Raw genomic sequence first — 21,573 nt, forward strand, 5'->3', positions numbered from 1 at the left:
ACATATTCATGATGTCATTATTGAACTTTCCATCGCGTCTTTGATCCTTGAAGCATAGATGGGATTTATTTCTCTCTAATGCTTATTTACGTGAAAAATGGGAACTTGAATGCGTTTCTCCTCCATGGAAATAATTATTAAGCGTACAGCCGATATGATGTGAAATGATACTTACAAATGTGTTCTTTTGTTTGATATTAGATTTGTAATTTTCGTCAATATGTAAGGATGGTTAACTCTTACAGAATGTATGCTTGGCGAATTGTAGAATCTCATAAAGAACGAGGTCTAATTTGATGCAAGGTATTCGTTATGAAACCTTGTATACATATGCATTTGTTATGATAAAACTTTGAAGTCATTATCTTTAGCAGTAATACGTAATAATTATACATTGCAGGCCATGAACCAATTCAAGATCATGTCTTAAGTGCTTATAGATATTAAATTATAATTTTATATCATGACTTCATGAATAATATAGAGCAGGGGTTCTCAACCGATACTCCGCACAGACTCGAGGAAAATAATATAAATCAACAAATTTGATAGATAAATAAATATAAAAGAGACTTACAAGATTTTCTGTCATAAAAATTGTTTACAAAAAAGGGTTCCTCGAGTTGAACAGGCCTCCGGAATAGGAATTATATACTGGATAGGGCTCCGCGAGTCAAAAAAGGTTGAGAACCGCTGGTATAGAGTATATGTGTATTATGTATTTAAAAAATAGAGTTTTGAAAATAGGATTTTATTATACATAACATTTTATTAGTCTTTGGATATTTCTATAAAAGAAAAAAAAGTATGCCCAAATTTTTTTAAATATACTTATAATTAGTGTTTTTTGTTAGTCATTGTGTCAACATTATATATTCTCAACTAAATTAATTTTAATTCAGGATAATCTATTCAAAAATGTAACTACAGCATTATCTGCATAAATAAACAGTTTGAAATTTTGAAAGAGAGGTTAATATTTCATAAAGAGAAGATAATAAAAGTAAAATAAAATAGGGGAATAATTTATTTTAGACATTCATAACAACATAAAATCTTAATTTATATTTATTAATCTACCGTCTCGAATGATTTCATTTATCTAAATATCCATAAATTGCGCTTTTTTATATTTTATTTCGCGTGATGTGTAAGATGTACGGGATCATAGAATAATAGAATACCATTTACATCTGTGACTGTTTCTCAATGAAATGGATTAAATATGTACAAAAAAATCACTCGAATACAAACAAAGAGAAATAAACTAACATTTCCGTTATTGAAAATTAAGAAAAAAGTTTGTTTTTATGTGAATATAAAAATATTCGCCTAATATATAATAGAGGGTTCAAAATTAAAGAAGAAAACTAAACAAGATTGATCACATTCAAGATTAAATAGATTGAAATGATAAAATATTTAAAATCAAGATATTAAATAGAAAATATTAAAACTCAAGATTTTAAACAAAAAATATTAAGAATTAAATTTTAAAAAATTCTTAGGAATCAAGATTTAAATATAGAAAATATTAGACACTAGGATGATCCTACGACATTGAACTTTAAAGGACCGGACACATCCCCTTCATACCTTACAGATATATATATATATATATATATATATATATATATATATTAGTGTATAGGATTGATTTTATGACAAAAAAAAGTTAGAAACTTCACAGTTTGTTTCGATAGTTGTTGATGGTAATTGTGTCACACTTCCATTCAAAAATAATTTCTTTAGAATAGCGTAGAGGCGAGATGGGGAGACATGATTGAAATGTTTAATATGATTAGTGGGATTGATATCATGGATTACGTAATGTTGTTACATGATACCTTAAATCGAATACTTTGTCTTGGCAAGCCAGTTGCAGTAGATTAGATAAAATTCCCGGTTATTGTGTTATAGAATGTTGTGAATGCATGGAGCCTTCTGTCGCCGTGTGTTCTTCTACCCACGATAGAGAAGAAAAATAAAAGGTAATATAATATTCATGGTGAGAGAAATCAAGTTATCCACACTCCAATGAATGACAGCCAATTTTACTGAGCATTGTATTAAGATACACTTTTAAGATAATAAAAATTTTAGTTTATATCTCTGAATTATTTGTAAAGTTTGTTTTCGTTGCTGTATTCAGACTATGGCAATCATATTTTAAAAGAAATATGTTTTTCCAATGTTATTAGTGATAACTTATCACTCTCTAATATTTACAATTTTTCCTATCTTTTTCTTAATTTGTCGTTTTCCTTTCTGTAAGCCACCTCATTGGGCAATTTTTCTGTTGGTGCTTCAAACTTAGCATTGACATTTGTACAAGGCGTGCTCCACAAGAACTGAGAGTAAAGTCATTAAAAAATCAAGAAATATAAGTATAGGAAAAAACAATTTATTTATTTTTTTCAAACTATCTTTCCACAAATGATATGAGAAGTCTCATCGTTCAATCCGCTTTTCAAAGTAAGTTTGCAGAGAAGAAGCCTTTTCTGGAATCTGCTTCAGTAAACCCTATACAGCTGAAATTCCTTCCAGTTCACGACGCCCTTTCTATATGTGTGGCCACAGACTTTTCAAAACTGAATCATAATATGTAAATGCAGCATTAAAATCATGCCACAACTCCTTTTACAGACTTGATCATGCAATCTCTGGCTGTTTCTGACGTTAGAGGAGAAGCTACATGAGAGAGTTATCAGTTATTACAGCTGTATAAGGTTCACTCAGACAGCTTTAAGGAAAAGCCTTCTCTTCTTGCTTTGAAAATTGGACTGAAAGATGAGACTATTAAATATCAGACTATTAAATAGACTCATCTTAGGAAAGACATTTAAAAAATAATAATTTTTTTTGCTGTACCTATATTTCTCGATTTTTACGATTTTAATCTCAGTTCTTATGGAACACATTCTGCATCTTCTTCTGACAATTTTCATAAACATGACAATTGCGTATTCTTATCAAATAAAAAGTTTCGGGTTATATCCGTCAATTTCCAGATATTAAGGAATTTCTCCATGAAATATTTTTAGGCATTTTATTATATATATATATATAAAGTGTTTCTATAATACGAAAGAGAATCTTACTATTGAAACAAAAACAAAAACAAATGTTATAAATATCACAAAATAATTTCAGATTTTGGAAAGGATTTAAGAAACTTTTTTTTTAAATAATTTGTTGTTTTTTTTTGAAAATTTCTCTATCTGTCTCAATTGTATTTCTTGGATTTATTTTTTGTTTTATTTAGCAAAACTGATTCCAGTTCGAAGGGGAAAAAAGTGAAGCGCAATCCTTTCATTTTTTTTTTTTTTTCCAATTCTTCCGCTTGTCAGTTCTAGTTCGTAGCGAAAGATTTATGTTACACGAGATCAGTTTTTCTTTTTATCTTTCTTTTTTTCTTTGCCTTCGTTACTTCTTCCCTGACATTCTTCGTAAAAAAGAAAGGAATATCCATGTTGAAGGGAAAATTACCGAAGAAAATACAGATCACACCTGCATTGGAGCTGATGTTCTCATCGAAGGCTAGTCATGAGCGAAATATTTTATACGTGACGGAAACAAAACTTGAGTATGAATTCATTTCAGGTATTCTATTTACGGCTTATCTACCCACTATCAGGCTTCATATTTTTCCATGCACATAATTGGATCAAGTTAAATACAATAAAAATAAATTCTATATACAGTTGAAAAATCTTTTGGTGTAATCATACCTATTAGCGTTAGTTTCAAGCATGGAGTAAATGTGAATATTTTCAAAATATTCGACTAAAAATGTATGCTATTTGAATGAATGTGAGACACTGCATTGGTGTTTATTACGGCATTTCATTCATGTGAACGAAAAGATGTGAACTCGGGAACACCAGTGTTTCGGCTTTTTAAGGCGAATCTCCAAGTGGTTTTTTATTAAGACTATATGCTAATGAATAGCTTACCTTCCGTTGTCGTGGATTTCCCCGTGATAGCTATTAAACCAGACTTGCGCCTCGTCCTTATTCCTCTGCGGAACTTCTAACGAATTGGTACATGTTGGGATGTGTGTGTGTGTGTGTGTGTGTGTGTGTGTGTGTGTGTGTGTGTGTGTGTGTGTGTGTGTGTGTGTGTGTGTGTGTGTGTGTGCCCGCGCGCGTAGTGAACCTTCCGTGAAGTTTGTTTCTGTGTAATGTTTGTTATGCGTAGTGCAGCCATCTGCCATCAATTTTTATAACTATGCATGAAGTGTAATGATTCAATAGTATAGTTGTAGGCCTGTTGTTCTCTTCTCCATGATAGCCACCTTTGAAAGAAAATTTGATAAGCTTGGTGGGAGTAATCGAGAAAGCTATCTATACTTGAATGAATGACGACCCCATTTTTATGGGCAGTGTATTATACCTTTAATTATTTTAGTTTAATTGTTCCAAATTATTCCTTTATGTTGCGGTATTTAAAATAGATAAAATTTTTATTTTGGTTTTCTTTCCAATTTTTATTCGTATTTTATTTATTTTTTATATGTTCTTATCTTCCTCAGCATTTTAAATTTTTTCTTTATTAATTCTTTCCCTCCACTTGTTTGCAAAATTTGCCACTTCTGGCTTCAGATTTTGTATTTGCACAAAAATTTTAAATCACAAAGCAAATACCGTATAGTCATTCAATATAGTATGTGATATATTAGGCGTATCAAATCTTTCATAGTTGATCATTTTGTCGTATCATTGTTATACAGAGTGCATAGGTAACAAGACGTATGCCCTTTTACTGGCGAACTGTTGATCCTAAGGGTTGTAGGTTATACTTTCAATTAGAAGTAACAATATCTGCGTAGTATTTAGATATGCCATTCATGTTTTAAGTAGTTCTATAGTTATTAAAATAAAATAAAAACATTTACTTTTTATGCAGTTTCCGGGTGCCCAAACACACCCAGTTAGAAAGTTGTTGCCTCATCTCTCCTGCCTTTATCTCTCTGATAAAAAAAAATAGCGTTTCCAAGTTTAATATTCACTTACGTATCTGACTTTGAAAATGGAATGAAACTTGGGAAAACAACGTTAAATGCAGGAAAACCGTTTTATTCATATTTAATGCTGCTTTTTCACAACTTTCCTCCGTTTTTCAAATTAGAATATCTCAGCAAATATTGCACTTAGAAACGTGGATATTTTCAGTTAGCACCAGGAGAGACAAGACGAGAAATTTCTAACTGTGTTTCTGGGCACACTGTGGCCCAGAAAAAATAAATCAATACTAATAAATAAGCATTCTGTTACAAACATTCATTTACGAATCAAAAGATATAATAGATTGTAGGTGCGTAGAGTCCATCATTCGAAATAAAAAATGAATAGTAAAATTCAGAATACAATCGAATCCCGTTATAACAAACTCCAAGAAATCAGAGAAATCATTTCGTAATAACGAAATTCCGTTATAAAGGAATTCTAGATTTTTACAGTGTTCCTATGTAGACTCATATTGGGGATAAGAAAACTTTTCGTTAAAACGAGATTTTCGTAAAAACGGTATTCGTTAAAACGGGAATCGACAGTATATGGAAATATCAAATCATTTTGTGAGCTCATGATTATTATCATCAGACGTATGCATAGCATTACAGAGAAGCATCACAACCAAAACAAAAAGTACATGAATATCAGTAAGTATTTGCTGAAGAACTTGTATGTACTCTGAACCTATCGTGAATTTTGTTTATGACGAATTTCTGTTGTTTGTTTAAAGAGTCTGCCATCTGTTTTCGAAGTTCAGAAGCAAACAAATCGGCAGGTTTATTTTAACTGTTATATCACGTAATGATTTTTTGAAATATTGTAGACTTTTATTTCTCTGTGAACAGAGAGTAAAACATTGCAATGCTATCACGGTCAATAATATATCCGTCCCCGAATCGATAAATGGTTACATTAAAAAAAAATCATACGCATTATAAATACATTTTTTCTATCGCTTCATTATGACAGTTTTTTGCATCCTATAAAAATGCATGAATGTAAATAATGGCAATAATAAAATATACCGGAAGCTCTGTGGTATATATGAGAAAAAATTTCGGTAACTGCGGTACCAGAAATCGGTCGGTCTCATTGCAAATTCACTCCAGAGAGAGAGAGAGAGGAAAAGCTTCCTTTTCTCCATAAACAAAGTGTATGTATAATGGCAACGATTTATTATTCATCGTTGAGTTTATCTCCAAGGGAAAAAAAAAAAATCTGGAGATAAACTTCTTCCGTCTAGAAATTCCTTCCATTCTCTATCTCTACTGCCGCTGCTACTACTACCACTCTTCTTCCTCTGCGGAAATATCCGGCATGAAGAAGAAGAAGCCATGGTGGAATATACGCGGAAAAGTAAGGCAGATGATTCAAGAAAAGAGACCAGCAGCAGAAGTTGGGCGCGTCCCTCTCATTGAGTTCCAATACCTCAAGTGGCTCAAAGGAATCTTTGCCAGAAGATAAAAAAAAGAACAAAGAAAAGCCTTTAGTCAATTACTAGGCAGTATTTCTTCCAAACCGTTTTAGATAGGCATGAGATAAAATAAAATAAAAATATATAAGGAGAACTTTATAAAAGCCTTTTCTCCATATACACGCTTATACTTTACGTACTTTGGTTTTATGAAGGACGAAAGAAAAAAGGAACGAAAAAAATTGAACATTCTTCTAGAGTTTCCTTTGTTTTCTTAAGTTATGGACGATATTGACCCCAGAACGTAAATATGGGATGAATAAGATTTAATAAATCGATATCCTTCCAAGAGAATAGTTTTTTTTATCCTTTTTATTCTTTGGTTGGTTATTAAAACTGCTCGGAGAGGCGTTAGTGTCAGAAATATTATTCGGGAATCTATTTATTTGCATATTCTTGAATTTAATGAATGCGCGAAGAGCGGATTCGGCACAGAATGTATTATGAATTTGATTGTTGTAATTTTGTTGCTGTTGTCAAGGGGGATGAGTCGGTTTCGTCTTCTGAACTGAGTATAGCCCTTTCAGACCCTGGTGCCACAAAATTTAGCATTACAATTCTGGAAAAAATTGTATATGAAGATGAATATACCTTATATCATCATTACTGAAAACATCTAAATGAAGTGAATTAAAGACCAGAAATAGTAAACGCAGTAGGTACCAAAGAAAAAAAAAAACATTTTTTTCCGCATCAAAATATAGTAAATGCCAAGGTGGTCAACCTGGAAAGCGGTGTGAGTGTCCAACTTACTGTAAGTAGTGGAAAAAATGTGTTAGTAGAATATCACTTAACGCATGTTGGTCTAAAGCGCCTGAAAATTATTTCGCTGTTCTGTAAAATTTGCAATTTGGCACTTACTGCGTTTACCATTTCCAGTCTTCAATTAATTCTTTCCAAAAAAAATGAAAGAAATAAACATTTGATGACATTTATGTTTCGAATGAAATGTATTATCTGAATATCAGAAACGCAAAAACATTTTGAAAATTCCAAATCATGTTCGGGTCTGAAAGGGATAGAACTTGGGATGAATTCTTAGTGAATGAAGATAAGAAATGAAAGTCTGACTATGTCAAATTTGATTAGATGCGGATTATTTTTCTTATCAAAGTATTGCAGCGTATTTTTCATCCTGTAAGTACCTAGATTATTCGTAAAATTATTATCAGTTGTTCTGATCTACAAGAGATATAGATGCATTACTAAAGAGAAGATAAAATAATTTATCTCCTCACCGTGTATAGTATTTAGAGCTACACGCAATAGTTTGATTTAATCAATGGAGATCATGATTTACTGCAAATTGTTTTCCTAAAATTCCTTTATACGGTACAAAATTAAATTTGTGGGTGAAGATAATCAAGTTTGGAAGATACTACATAGAAACATTTTATTGAAGCAAAGTCTTCGTGGACGTTTTCTCTCCGATGACGGGTTATCTGTAACAGTAAATGCACTAAAATTCCTTTATACGGTACAAAATTAAATTTGTGGGTGAAGATAATCAAGTTAGGAAGATACTACATAGAAACATTTTATTGAAGCAAAGTCTTCGTGGACGTTTTCTCTCCGATGACGGGTTATCTGTAACAGTAAATGCGGTAATCACATAATCACTGATTATGGATAACAGCAGTAAATACTGTATAAAAAATTAAAATTGCGTACATTGTACATCAGCAGTAAAAGTAGCAAAAGTTTTGTGTGCGGTTGCAGTTGCACTCCGTCAATTTGACACATTAGGGTAAAATCAGAAGTTTTATAAATGTTATTGTTTCTCAAAAATGCCTTAATCATTAAAAGTCACTTTGTAAAATCTCCACCCGTCGTCGGAATACAGAAAAAAATTTATCCCATGAATTCACTGAGATATCGATGAATGAAATTCTTGATATATATTTTGCAATATTCCTTTTTTGTTACTGCAATATTCATATTCTTTTTCAGTCTTGATTACTTCAACATGTGAAAAAAGACAAAAATTTAGAATTTCCATCTCCGACATCCCGTCAATTTACACCTACACGTTTATTTCAGAAAACAAGCTAACTCAGCAACACTAAGAGAAAAGCAAATTTTACAAACTAGAATTTTCTCAATAAGAGTGTAGGGAACATTAAAAAATTATATTTCCATATTTTACTCGATTTTCGGAAAAATTACATTCTATTTTTCATTTCTTTGTGATAATACCTTGTTCAATGTCAACTACATGCACATACAACCAGACAGTTTTTTTTTTAATTGAGCGGATGGGTTTTGTAGACATTGTAACAATTGATTGTATTATTAACGCTATGGATAATATTAAGAAACAAATAAAATACTTTCTAAAACAAGCTACTTCTGCACAGACCAAAAATATTGAACATATTTTTGGGGCTGTGTAGAGGTAGCTTTAGAAAGTGTTTTACTTTTATTTAGGTCGTGATGCATTTTTATATTGTCTAGCTGAAAGTTTCCAGTTTTCTTTTGATTTTTTATATAAAACAATCATTACTTAATAATGACAATTTTACAATCATGTACATATAATTTTGCCCAAGTGTTTAATGCATGGCATTCTATTTTAGTTGGATTAGAAACATTTATTATTTGGGATCTCATTCTATTGAGTATGTTGATCAGTTTATTTATATTGCTATCGTATGTTCCCCCTGCTCCCAAGCACACAAATTACATAATTTACAATTGAATATATCCATGCATGAAATAACGTTTGAGGATTTTTTTATTGACACATCTGTGTGTGTACCTAAGCTTATACACATATAACGACTGTAAAAATTCTTATATTTTAAGTTATTTTCTCGCAATATATCTAATCTATGTTTGATGATATCATCTTGTATTACTATGGCCAAATATATCAAATTCAGATAATCTATTTATTTCTTGGCAGTTAAAATGAGTTGTTATTTGACAGTAGAAGTGGTTATAGATTTTGAAGCAGACGCCTGTGCTAGCGTTTATGTTTCTGGTTTTAAGCACATGCATTTAGTTTTTTGTACGTTACATTTTAGTTTATGTTTGACTCGCCATAAGTTAATTTCAATCAAATTCTATTCTACCTTTTTCACGAGCCTTTCCATTTCAGTGCCCTCAAAACAGAGCCTCTATTCGAAACTCTGCCGCCCTTCAGATACGACTATCTGAAAAAAAATGTCATTCTTCACCTGTATTTCCTGGATACAGTGGTTCCTAAAGTGGAGAACGTTGATGATTTTTAATGATATAGAAGGGAGAGGAAAAAGCTAGACAAAAATAAAAACTAAAATAAATAGAATATACACTTGATGTTAACTATCCACATAACCAAATCGAATTATTGTTAACACTTAAATTTACCTGTCGAATTATTTATTATTTGATATAGAAAATTTGATATCCGGTTAAATTAATTTTTTATTGCATAATATTTGTTTAAATTGCATTTATTGTCTTCCCATTCATTAATTTGTTAATGTGACATTGTTATTGCAGTACTTTATTAACCAAGAAAATTAAACAGAAGCAAAGTTGCGTTTGCCAACAAAGGAGTTTATCTGAGTTTCTGTGAAAAGTTCATAGTTGGTTGTATAATTAGTTCAAAAGAACAAATCAGCGACCTAGCAAGTCACTTCACAAGGCTCGTTGAACTGATATTATTGCTTATAAAACAATAACTAATATCATATTATATTGCTGCTGTTTCCATACGGTACAGCCATTGTATAAATAATACTAATATCTAAATTCGATGGATAATTTCAATCAAAGAAATATAACAATTTTATTTGATAGGTGACAGAAGGTTCATTCATGTCTTTCTCACATATAATATAATACTGTACTGTATAATTGTTTTCAACACTTTCTAGAAGGCATATTTTCACCAAAATATGGTGAATCATGGAATTTTATTTTTACCTTCTTATATCACCTCTTAAAGTTTGTCAAAAGTTTATTGATTATGGACATGTGCCTAAGGAAGGTACCATTTTTTAATGTTGGAAACGTTTACAAAAAATAAATTTGTTGAGCACGTTTCATGTTGAAGAAAATTTTAAATATTAAAATTAACATAAAGTAGTTATAAAATAGCACATCAAAAGTTTTTTTTTTTCGATATTTCAATTTTTTTTACCGAAATATCGAATATTTTTTTTAAATTTTTGATGTGCTTGGGAGGGGGGCACGGATCTCTTATCTTCCCCCCATGCGTAGGTCTCTGCTCTTAATATACATATTTATTGATATAAATCATTGCGCCAGATCTTATCGTGGAAACCCCTATATAACTAAGGCCCCCCGCATGACCCATACAAGGGGACAGGGCTCCAGCCCGAAAAATTATTCTTATAATTTTTGTTCTTCACACGATAAGTTCATAATGCGCGGGGCGTGAAGAGTCTTCCCTGGGAGCCCACCAAAGATCTCAGCTTAGGAGCCCTACTGCAGAATGTTGGGGGACGCATGGGTGTCCGTGCCGTGTCCGATTGAACACATGGTTGGGACTCGAGAGGTGGGGGCCCTATTGAGTTATTGTTTAGCTGAGTTGTCGTTTTTTGCACGATAAATTCATTATAGAAGAGACCCCACTAAAGATCTCGGTGTAGAGACATTTCTTCAGGAGGGGGGATACGATCATTCTTACATGAAATATGCCCTCTAACTTTGTTTTCTTGCAGATAGGGCCATATTGACTTTCATTTCATTTCACCTGCACTGACCTGTTTGTCTCCGCATAGAATTCCGATTTCTGTGCAAAATGTGAAAATAACATGCTACCTTATACAATATAGAATATTTCATTTCTGCACAGAAAAAAAACTCGGAAGTGTCCTGATTCTTATCCATTCTTGGACATTAAATGTCCATAATATGTTAACTTATTAAGCATGAAAAAATGTTGTCATTCTTAATCACTTTTGTCCATAACCAACAAAAACAGATAAAAATAAAATAAATGTTAGCAATCAAAATATGCCTTTCAGAAAACAACTATACAGCGAGGTATGCATTATAGTGAGAAATATCATTTAACTGGAAAACCCCTTCTGCCACCTATGAAATAAAAAACACAACTGTTAATGCTCCTTAAAAATAGCGTTTCTGAAAAACAATGTGCGCATAAAAGACAAATATGATATGATATAAATTCTTTAAGCAATAATTATAAAGTAAATTAACAAGTTTCCTGCGAAACTTTAAGAGCTCATATTGAATAAGGTAAAATAGCGTTAGTAATACTCGAAAAATGTAACTCACTCACTTATTGTAATCGAAAATTACACAAACCGAAAACCAGGATAATTCTGCATTATATGGTTTTTGATTGTAATCACAAACTTATTTAGTTTAATTTTTGTGACTAAGTTACTAATGTTGTTTTACTGCACTCTAATATCAACTGTTATTAATATCTGTGTTAATATCAACATCGATTCCAATTGAAGAAGCATTAACAGTTGTGTTTTTTATTTGATAGGTGGCAGAAGTGAAGACTCAGAGTTTAATGATTTTTCTCAATGTATTACATTCTGCAGCGTACAGTTATTTTCTAAAAGACATAATGTGGCTATTTTCATTACTCTTGTTGTTGGTTATGGACAAAAGCAACTAAGAAAGGCACCATTTTCTCATGGTTTTTTGAAGGTTAATAAAGGTTTATGGTTAATGAGTTCATGGGGTTAATAAGTTTACAAATATCGACGTTTAGAGTCTGAAAATGACTAAGAACGAGTGTAGTTTCGTGTACAAGGGGGTCCCTTTGCGCAGGAAAAAATGTCCTATATTATATGGGGTAGCATGATTTTTTTTTATTCCGCACAGATATCGAAATCCTGTATGCAGAGAAACATCGGGTCTGTGCAGGTGGAATTAAAGAGCATGTGCCCACTATCTGGAAAATAAAAAGGAGATCCTTCGTACCACCGAAATAAAGAAAACATTATTGAGCTCAGCAGGATATTTTAAGCTGGTGGGGGGGGGGGGTTCCAATATGTAACGATATTATTTATTATTCATGTACTCAATATGCGAGAAATAGTGTTTAAATAGGGTACCCAGAAATTCTCTCTCTCCAAAACTTGAACATGAAGCCACATGCGCATCCAAACCAATTAAATTTGCATGAAAAACCAATTTCACATATTATACAAATACAAATACAAATACAAATACAACACCACAACAGGCAAAATGCCCAACGAGGTGGCTGATAAAAAGATGCCCATAAAAATATGGTTGTCATATGTTTCAAAAATACAGCAACCCAATTAAAAATGCAATTAACACAAATTACAAACAATATATACACATGATAAAATATTATACAATGCCCATAAAGAATACTTATGGTTGTCTTATTCTAAGAATGGATAGCTTCCCGATTTACCCCAACATGTTTATCGTATTTCTTTTTAAACGTGTCAATTGTGTTACAATTTACTACCTCCGGGGGTAAGCTATTCCATTTATTAACAACCCTATTGGAGAAAAATTCCCTGCGACACCATAACCTTGCATTGTCCCTCACCAATCGATACTGGTGTCCCCTTGTAAAAGCAGTCGATTGGCGGTGTACTAAAAGTTCATGGTCCATCCTATCCATCCCATTGAAAATTTTGAACACTTCGATCATATCTCCTCGACACCTGCGTTCATCCAATGTAAACATATTCAAAAAATGAAGTCTTTCTTCATAACTCAAGCCCTGTGTGCCAATAAGGACACGCGTAGCTCTTCTCTGCACCCCTTCAACCAAGTCTATGTCCCTCTGTAGGTATGGTCTCCAAAACCTTACAGCATACTCCAGTCCAGGACGAACTAAGCCTCGAAAAAGCGGAAGAATGACTTTAGGAGAACGCGAAGAGACCTTTTTGAAAATGAGACCAAGCATTCTATTCGATTTTTTGACAACCGCTGAACAATGTTCAGAAAACTTAAGTCGCTCGTCAATGAGAATTCCCAAATCGGTGACCCTAGTTGAATCCTCTATTCCTACTATTCGTAGTCAGTAGGAATATCCAACTCTGCAATATCAAAGGCTCTTCTTAATATTTTATTTCAGTTTTAGAATCAATCATAGAGAATTTTTAGATTTTCAGTATACTCTTCGTGAAGCAACTTGTATAGTATTCATACTAAAAATTTGAATAAATATTTTCACCAAAAATATGTGATTTTTCCATCCGTGGTATCGTTAGCTTTCAAAGCCATATTTTGAACTGGCCACATTTCAAAGATTTTTATTCAGTCAAAGCAGCCTTACCCTTTGAAATTCCTTACAACTAACTCTAACAGGATGGGGGGGAAAAAAAAGTAAACACAAAAATACACACACAAAAGGAAAACAACAATAAAGTATGGAGGAAATATTTCTTTCTGCAACACCAGAAACCTCAAAGAAACATTCTGGAAAACTCCCCGCTACCATACGCTTAATATCAGAAAATCCAGCTGATTTTATCGGAAAGTCTGAAGTTTTTCGCATCGATCTTGGATATACATCTCGAGAAATCCACGGGTATCAAACCAAAACCACCATCCCTTTTGACGTCAAGAGCACACAAGAGGCTATCTCAGCCAATAAAGCCAGTTGGGTGTGCACTTGAGGTTTGACCTCCTGCAGAGTTTCGTTTTCCCGAGGAATCGACTAACAAGTAAGTTCTCGGAGCGTCAATCAAACATCCCTATCATGAAAGGGAAGACATGAGAACAATTAATCCCCCAGAGACTTCGGGTATATATGTATATATTACACATAAATTGATGCTGAGAAATACTATTCAGTGCGGTATGAGAGACTCGGTTTTGATACAAATTGGATCATTGCATTTCGACCAGTGTTCTTCAAACGCTGGTCCGCGAAACATTTCGACTAATTGATATAGCCGATACATAATTTTAGATTTATTATATATTGTAACTTTTTTTTTTCTATATTGCCAGTCAGCAAATTGTTTTGTCCGGCCGATACGCAAATTATTTCTCCCCTTTTCTTAAGATCATATTTCCAACTTTTATTTATATTTAATGTTTAACTTTTACTATTAAACTTATATTCATCTTTTATTTATATTTATTGTTGTTGGTCCGCAAATTATTTCAAATACAAATTCCACAGCAGACAAATGTCCAACGAGGTGGCTGAAAAGAGATGCCATAAAAAAATATGGATATCGAATACATATCGCTAAAAAAATACAGCAACCCAATGAGAGCAATAAAAACCAACAATTATGATAAAATATAGATATATAACTGCCCATAAAAAAAATTATGGTTTTCTCATCTAAGAATTTATAGCTTCTCGATTTATCCCAATATGTTATAGAGTATTTCTTCTTTAACGTGAAAATCGTGTATGCTTACCTCCAAAGGGTCGTGAATTCTATTCCATTTACCCACAACCCTATTTCAGGGAAAACTCTCTGTGACACGACAACCTGGAACCGTCCCTTAGTAATCGATATGAAGCAACCAACACGATACTTGTGCCCCCCTCCCCAATGTCTAACCGATGATGTATTAATAACACCATTTTATCCATCCCTTGAAAATGTTAAACACTTCAATCACCACCCCCCCCCCCACATTCAAATTACGCTCTCTTCCAATGTAAGCAAATTCAAAAAATAAGTTTATCTTCATGGCTTAAGCTCCGTGTGCCATCAAGAGCACGCGTAGCTCTTCTCTGCAACCCCCCTCGGCCAAATCAATGTCCCTCTGTAAGTATGGTCTCCAAAATCTGACGGCATACTCCAATCCAGGACGAACTAAGCCCCGGAAAAGTGGAAGGATCACTTTGAGAGAACGTGGAGAAACCATTTTGAGAATGAAACAGAGCATTCCGTTCGATTTTTTGACCAACGCTGAACAATGTTCAGAACACCTAAGCCGCTCATAACGTTGGTTGTTCGAACCAAAATGGGCAACCATGCAATTGTCAATGCTAAACGTTATGCTTCGTTCATTTGCCCATGCTGCAATCCTGTTTAGGTTTGTCTGCTCTAGACCAATCTAAATATCCAGACTTCCCTATCTGAAGCACCTTCCTATTGCTTTGATTCTGTATCAACCCCATTAGCTTCACGTCATCTCTGAATTTGCTAACAATCTCATCAATACGCTAATCGAGTTTATCGATAAAAAGTGAAAAAAGTATGGGGCCGAGGACACTTCTCTCTCCCCCTTGAGGGACTTCACATGTGACACTTGTCCAATCAGGGAATTCCCCGTTCACCATAAGCCGTCCCGACCTATCTCTTAACCACGATTCTGTCCAATTCAGCACGTTGCCCCCCAATCACATTTATTTTATATCCCCCACTATTTATTTATTTTATATCGATCAGTAAATTATATCTCCCATATTTTATCTCTGGGCCTGTCTCTCCATAAATTATTCTGTTTATTTCTCTTCATTTATTTGCAACGGGTTTGACAAATTAATTTCCCCACTTATATTTATTATCTGCTGGTCTGCAAATTATTTCTCCTATTTATTTATTATTTATTCTATTTGCAATTTTTTATCGGACCGCAAATTATTCCCATTTCTACCAGTCCACGAAATTGTCCAATTACTTTTACCGGTCCACAGCTGTAAAAAAATTGACCCTAATTTAGATGAATGTTCTTCAACAGAAGAATGTTTAAAACTCCATGAAGGTACAAAAAGACCGGTAGAAAATGAATCAGTAGAAGAAATAATTTGAGGACTGGCTAAAAAATAAGTAAATATGAGAATAATTTGTGAAGCTGAAAAAATACATAAAAATGTATAATAATTTGCAGAGTGACAGAAAAAATAAATAAATATGAGAAAGAATTTGCAGTTCAGCAAAAAAAATGTATGAATAGGAGAAATAATTTGCGCACCGACAAAAAATAAAAATGAGTATTGATAGACAAAAATTATTTACCATCAAAACATCACATATAAGTTGGAGAAGGATTTACAGACCCGCAAAAAACACCCGTATAGAAGGAATGATTTCCGTTCAACAAAAATACATAATAGTACAAACAATTTGTGGACCGGCAAAAAAGGGAGAAATACCGTAATATGCAAAGCTAGCAAAAAATACAAAAAACAAGAGAAAATAATACAGGTAAAAAAAATAGGAGAAATAATTCAGGTAAAAAAAATAGGAGAAATAATTTTACGGACCAAAGATAAATACCTATTTACACATACATAGTAATGCATAAATAATTTTAACTTATGAAAACCTTACTTCTCGCGGTCTATAGGCATAAACAATATACGGGGTGATTATAAAAAAACTATCCCGACATATGGGCCCCTAAATATCATACCATTCACAGAAACTGAATGAAATTTTGGCATAAGGTATTTTGATGTATGCGCTCAAGAATGATATGGAAACAGTTACGGTTACAGTGAGAAAATTTCGACAATATCAAATGGCAACACCAAGTTTTTTGTATTGGAATGCGATCTCCATACTGAAAAACCCTAAATAGCGTTGGAATGGCACCTGTAGCACGAAAATCCCCGGAGCTAGGCAAGGAAAAAGTAAAAATGACTTTGCCGTGCACCAGGGCATTAATGTTCGTTTCATTCGTCACACCGAGATCCCAGCCTGATTAGTCCTCCACAAGGTCATGTGGAAAATTTGTGAAACACAATAAAATGCTTTATTTTATGCTGCTTCTCTGTCCTTATTGGTTGTCCTCACTTTTAGCCTATCTACCGCCGGTGATTTTCATGCTACAGTTGCCGTTCGAACGCCATTTAGGGTTTTTCAGTATGGTGATCACATTCCAATGCAGAAAACTTGGTGTTGCCATTTGATATTTTCGAAATTTTCTCACTGTAACCGTAACTGTTAGAGTGACACTGTTGTTTTCCATATTATTCTTGAGCGCATACATCAAAATACCTAATGCCAAAATTTCATTCAGTTCCTGTGAACGGCATGATAGTTAGGGGCCCATATGTCGGGTTAGTTTTTTTATAATCACCCTGTATATAGACTGTATTTTACTAATTAAATCTAAAATTATGTACCAGCTACATGAGCTGGGGGAAATGTTTCGCGAACTGGCTTTTGAAGAACACAGATTTGAAAAGATGTTATTATGATGCGTTCTTTCTCACTCATGGTGCCCTATACAAATAACCTAACCTCACGATTTTAAATAATAAAAATATAAATTATTTGTCATTGTTATTTCATAACGTGGTGATGCGTGTAAAGTTCAAATATCTGAGGATAAACCTGCAAAATATGACACTGACTTCCCCATTTAATTGTTCTTCCGATAAATTCGAGGATGGATGAATGATTAGATAAAATTTTATCGGTGGAAAATTTTCAGGGACCCGTCTCCCTCTTTCTATCACCTTTTCTTCCCAAACACATGACATACTTATCATATTCCGATCTCACGAAAATGAGAATTTGGCTTTCCATTAAAGAAACAGTAAATGCTCTCTTTCTCTACATCATACATCTCCGTAGGAAAATCTGAAAGTCCCTACGGGACTAAAGTGTGTCTAAAGTCTTATTAAAATCACTCAAATTTCCGAAACGATCGGGTGAAGTGCACAGAGAATGAATAATCCTACTTCTACTATGCCTGTTACATAAATTTCGGCCGATTATACGCCAACTATTTGAAGTAACGACATGTCGGACGTGAGAATATTCAGTGTGAACACATTGTTAAATACTTTCGTGAAGTTCATTGAAAGGAAAGAAATTAAGCAAGGAGTAATTTAAGCAATTTACAAACCATATCAATGTCTTACACAGACGGAAATATTAAGTACAGAGTATTTAAATTATTTTTTTAACTAAGAAAAATTCTTCATGCAGTATTCACATAAAAGCACATTCATGCAATTCGGTCCATGAAATTATATTCCGACTGCAATGTACACCAGGGGTTCTTGACCTTTCTCCGCCGCGACCCAAACTCAACAACATGATGAAAATAGCGACCTGTTGTTTTATTTTTAATTTAAAAATTCAGATTAAATATGTTTCTGATTAACAAAATTATAATTTGTTTTCACAATTAGAAGAACCAATCCCTTGTTTCATAACAGGTGGACCAACAGGGCCTTGGTGCAGGGACAAAAGCAGGAAGCTCCCCCTTCCTAATTTTATTAAAAACTTCTAATTCTGAAATAACTTCTGTCATTAATTCTGACTTTTCATTCATTATAGACTATTTCTTTTATTGATTCTGGATTAATTTATTTTATTAATTCTATAATTATTTTTATTAATTCTATAGTTATTTTTATTAATTCTATAGTTATTTTTATTAATTCTATAGTTATTTTTATTAATTCTATAGTTATTTTTATTAATTCTATAGTTATTTTTATTAATTCTATAGTTATTTTTATTACTTCTTGAAATATTTCTTTCATTATTTCTAGAAGTATTTCTTTTATTAATTGTAAAATGTATTTTTGTCGAGAATTTCTGAATTTTCATTTGTTTGGTATATTTTTTTCATTATAACTATTTATAACTATTTATTTCATGAACTCTTGAATTATACCTTCCATAAATTTTGAATTTTTGTTTATTCTGGAATTATTTGCCATCAATGCTTAAATTGTTTCCTATTGATTACGGAAATGTTGTTTTACTGATTCTGGAATTATGTTGCTCTTCCTCGTCATGTGCGAATTTCCACTGGTATTTATTGAATGTGTTCACACTTTCACATTCAGAGAGCTTTCAGTATTCCTGTGCATTCTGTCGTACCATCTTTGATGTTTGATGCCAATTTCTCTCGAAAAATACTGACGACCCTAAACTGAGTAGTGGAGCAAATGGATTTTAAGTGGATTCGTAAGACACCGCTGCTTCTCAGGAGCCACTGCTACCAAAATTTAAGTCTATAGGTTGAGAGCTCCAGATCTGCAGTTCATTTTATTTTGTTGAACAAATAATATAAGTGTTTGATTGTGATATTAATTTTTTAGTTAAATCAAAATTATTGTCTTAAAGAATGTTGAAACTTTTTGAATGAACATGTGCGATAAAAGTGTGTTTTTTTTTTGGTTTTTTTTTTCAGTACAAAACAATTGTATTAAAATTGTTTTTCAAAATGTTTCGGCACTTTTGATAAGAAAACCCACTTACGATCGTGAAAAATAAACCTACCGGAGCATGGCTGTTTCTCAACCAATCTACTTTACTAAGCCAGTTATTTCCAAGTGTTTTTGATCTGACAAACGGGCGTGGCCGATTCAAAATCAATGTCTAACAAGCATGAATCAATAATGAGCGAAATGAACTCGTGCATAATCGAGAGGGGGAAAAGCTTAACTTCATTTGTTTCCCAACATGGCATTTCTTCACATTGTGATGCTTGGAACATAAAAGTACATATATCATCTTAAAATAATGAGTTGGCTGAATAATGTTTGAGCCGATGAATAGGAAAGAGCTGAAGATTTTTGGGGGAAAAAATGAGAGATTCAAGTAGTTAATTGATTACGCATGGTATATTCCAGGAACGAAACCCTAATATACAAGCGTTATGTAAGCATAAGATATGCACAAATGACTTTATTGCAGCGTTTCATTGCTATTAATTTCACTTAAATTAGACTAAGGCTGTCATTACGCTATAAAAGTTTTACAAAAGTTATTTTATAAAACTTTAAAAATTTAACGAATGAGCATATGGTTACATTCAAGCGATTGTATCCAATATGCTTGCTGGTTAGATTGATTTTTTTTCAAGTTTTGTAAAAGATATTTTATCAAACTTTTATAGAGTGATCCTGGCCTTATATGCATAAAGAATGCGTGGAAACTATTTACACGAACATGTGCGATGTAGGGCTTTCCATCATAAAAAGCGACAGAACTCCTTTTTTGAAATATTTCGGAATATTTTATAAGAAACCCCCCCCCGCCCCATCGTGAATGGACCCCATCGTTACTTTTTAGAAAGTGCGGGCCACTTAATTCACTTACAAATGTGCCGTGGGCCGCTTGAGTGCTCTAGAACTATGCCGCAGTTAACATGAATGATGTGGAACCGCACCAGGGGCCAATCAAGTCTCCCGGAATTGTATCGCTGGTCACCCAAGTAACCTGAAACTGTATCGTGGGTCACTTGAGTAATCTGTAATTGTATCGTGGGTCACTTGAGTAATCTGTAACTGTATCGTGGGTCACTTGAGTAATCTGTAACTGTATCGTGGGTCACTTGAGTAATCTGTAACTGTATCGTGGGTCACTTGAGTAATCTGTAACTGTATCGTGGGTCACTTGAGTAATCTGTAACTGTATCGTGGGTCACTTGAGTAATCTGTAACTATGCCGCGGGCCCCTGAAATTACCTGGAAATGTTTCACGTGTCACTTGAATGATCGGGGGGGGGGGGGAAATGTGTCACTTCGTTCTTTTTTTAAATTCGGTTTGAGGTCGCAGGTCAAATTATATGACTTCGAGTGCCACATTTTTACCTGTGGGGCCACGAGTTGAGCATGTATGTATTTTAACATGGTTCCTTCTCAGCCAATTTATCGAGCCAGTTTATCACAAGTATTTTTTTTATTCTAACAAACGGGCATGACCGATTAAAAAACAACGTTTTACAAGCAGGAGCAAGTGATGAGCAAAATCTACTCGTATGTGACCATGCATAATTGAGAAAAAAAGACAAGACTTCATTTGTTTCACGCCATATTACTTACAACATAGCCTTTCTCCACATTCTGATATTTCGAAAATAGAAGCACCATCTTAAAATAAAGGTGTCTGAGCCAACGAATGCAAAAGAGCTATGGATTTTTTGAGAAAAAAAATGGGATATTTTCGAGTAGTTATTGATTACGTATGGTATATATCCAGCTTCCGCGGAAACGAAACCCTAATATACGAGCGTTATGTAAGATATGCAATGGATATATCAGTAGGAAAAAATTGTGCGTACGTATCAACAACGCATATACATATTTTTTTGGTACCGTTATGCTTCTACCTTATCCATGCGTTTCGCGTTTTTGTTCTCTTAATTCCTATTCCATGTAAATGGAGCACCTTTTCCTTCAGAAAACCTAAGTTGAATGAATTATTCATATATTTC

This window comes from Pholcus phalangioides, unplaced genomic scaffold, assembly GCF_987345545.1.
Source record: "Pholcus phalangioides strain wild (caught in Gottingen) unplaced genomic scaffold, Ppha-v1.0 ptg000003l_1, whole genome shotgun sequence".
NCBI lineage: Eukaryota > Metazoa > Arthropoda > Arachnida > Araneae > Pholcidae > Pholcus > Pholcus phalangioides.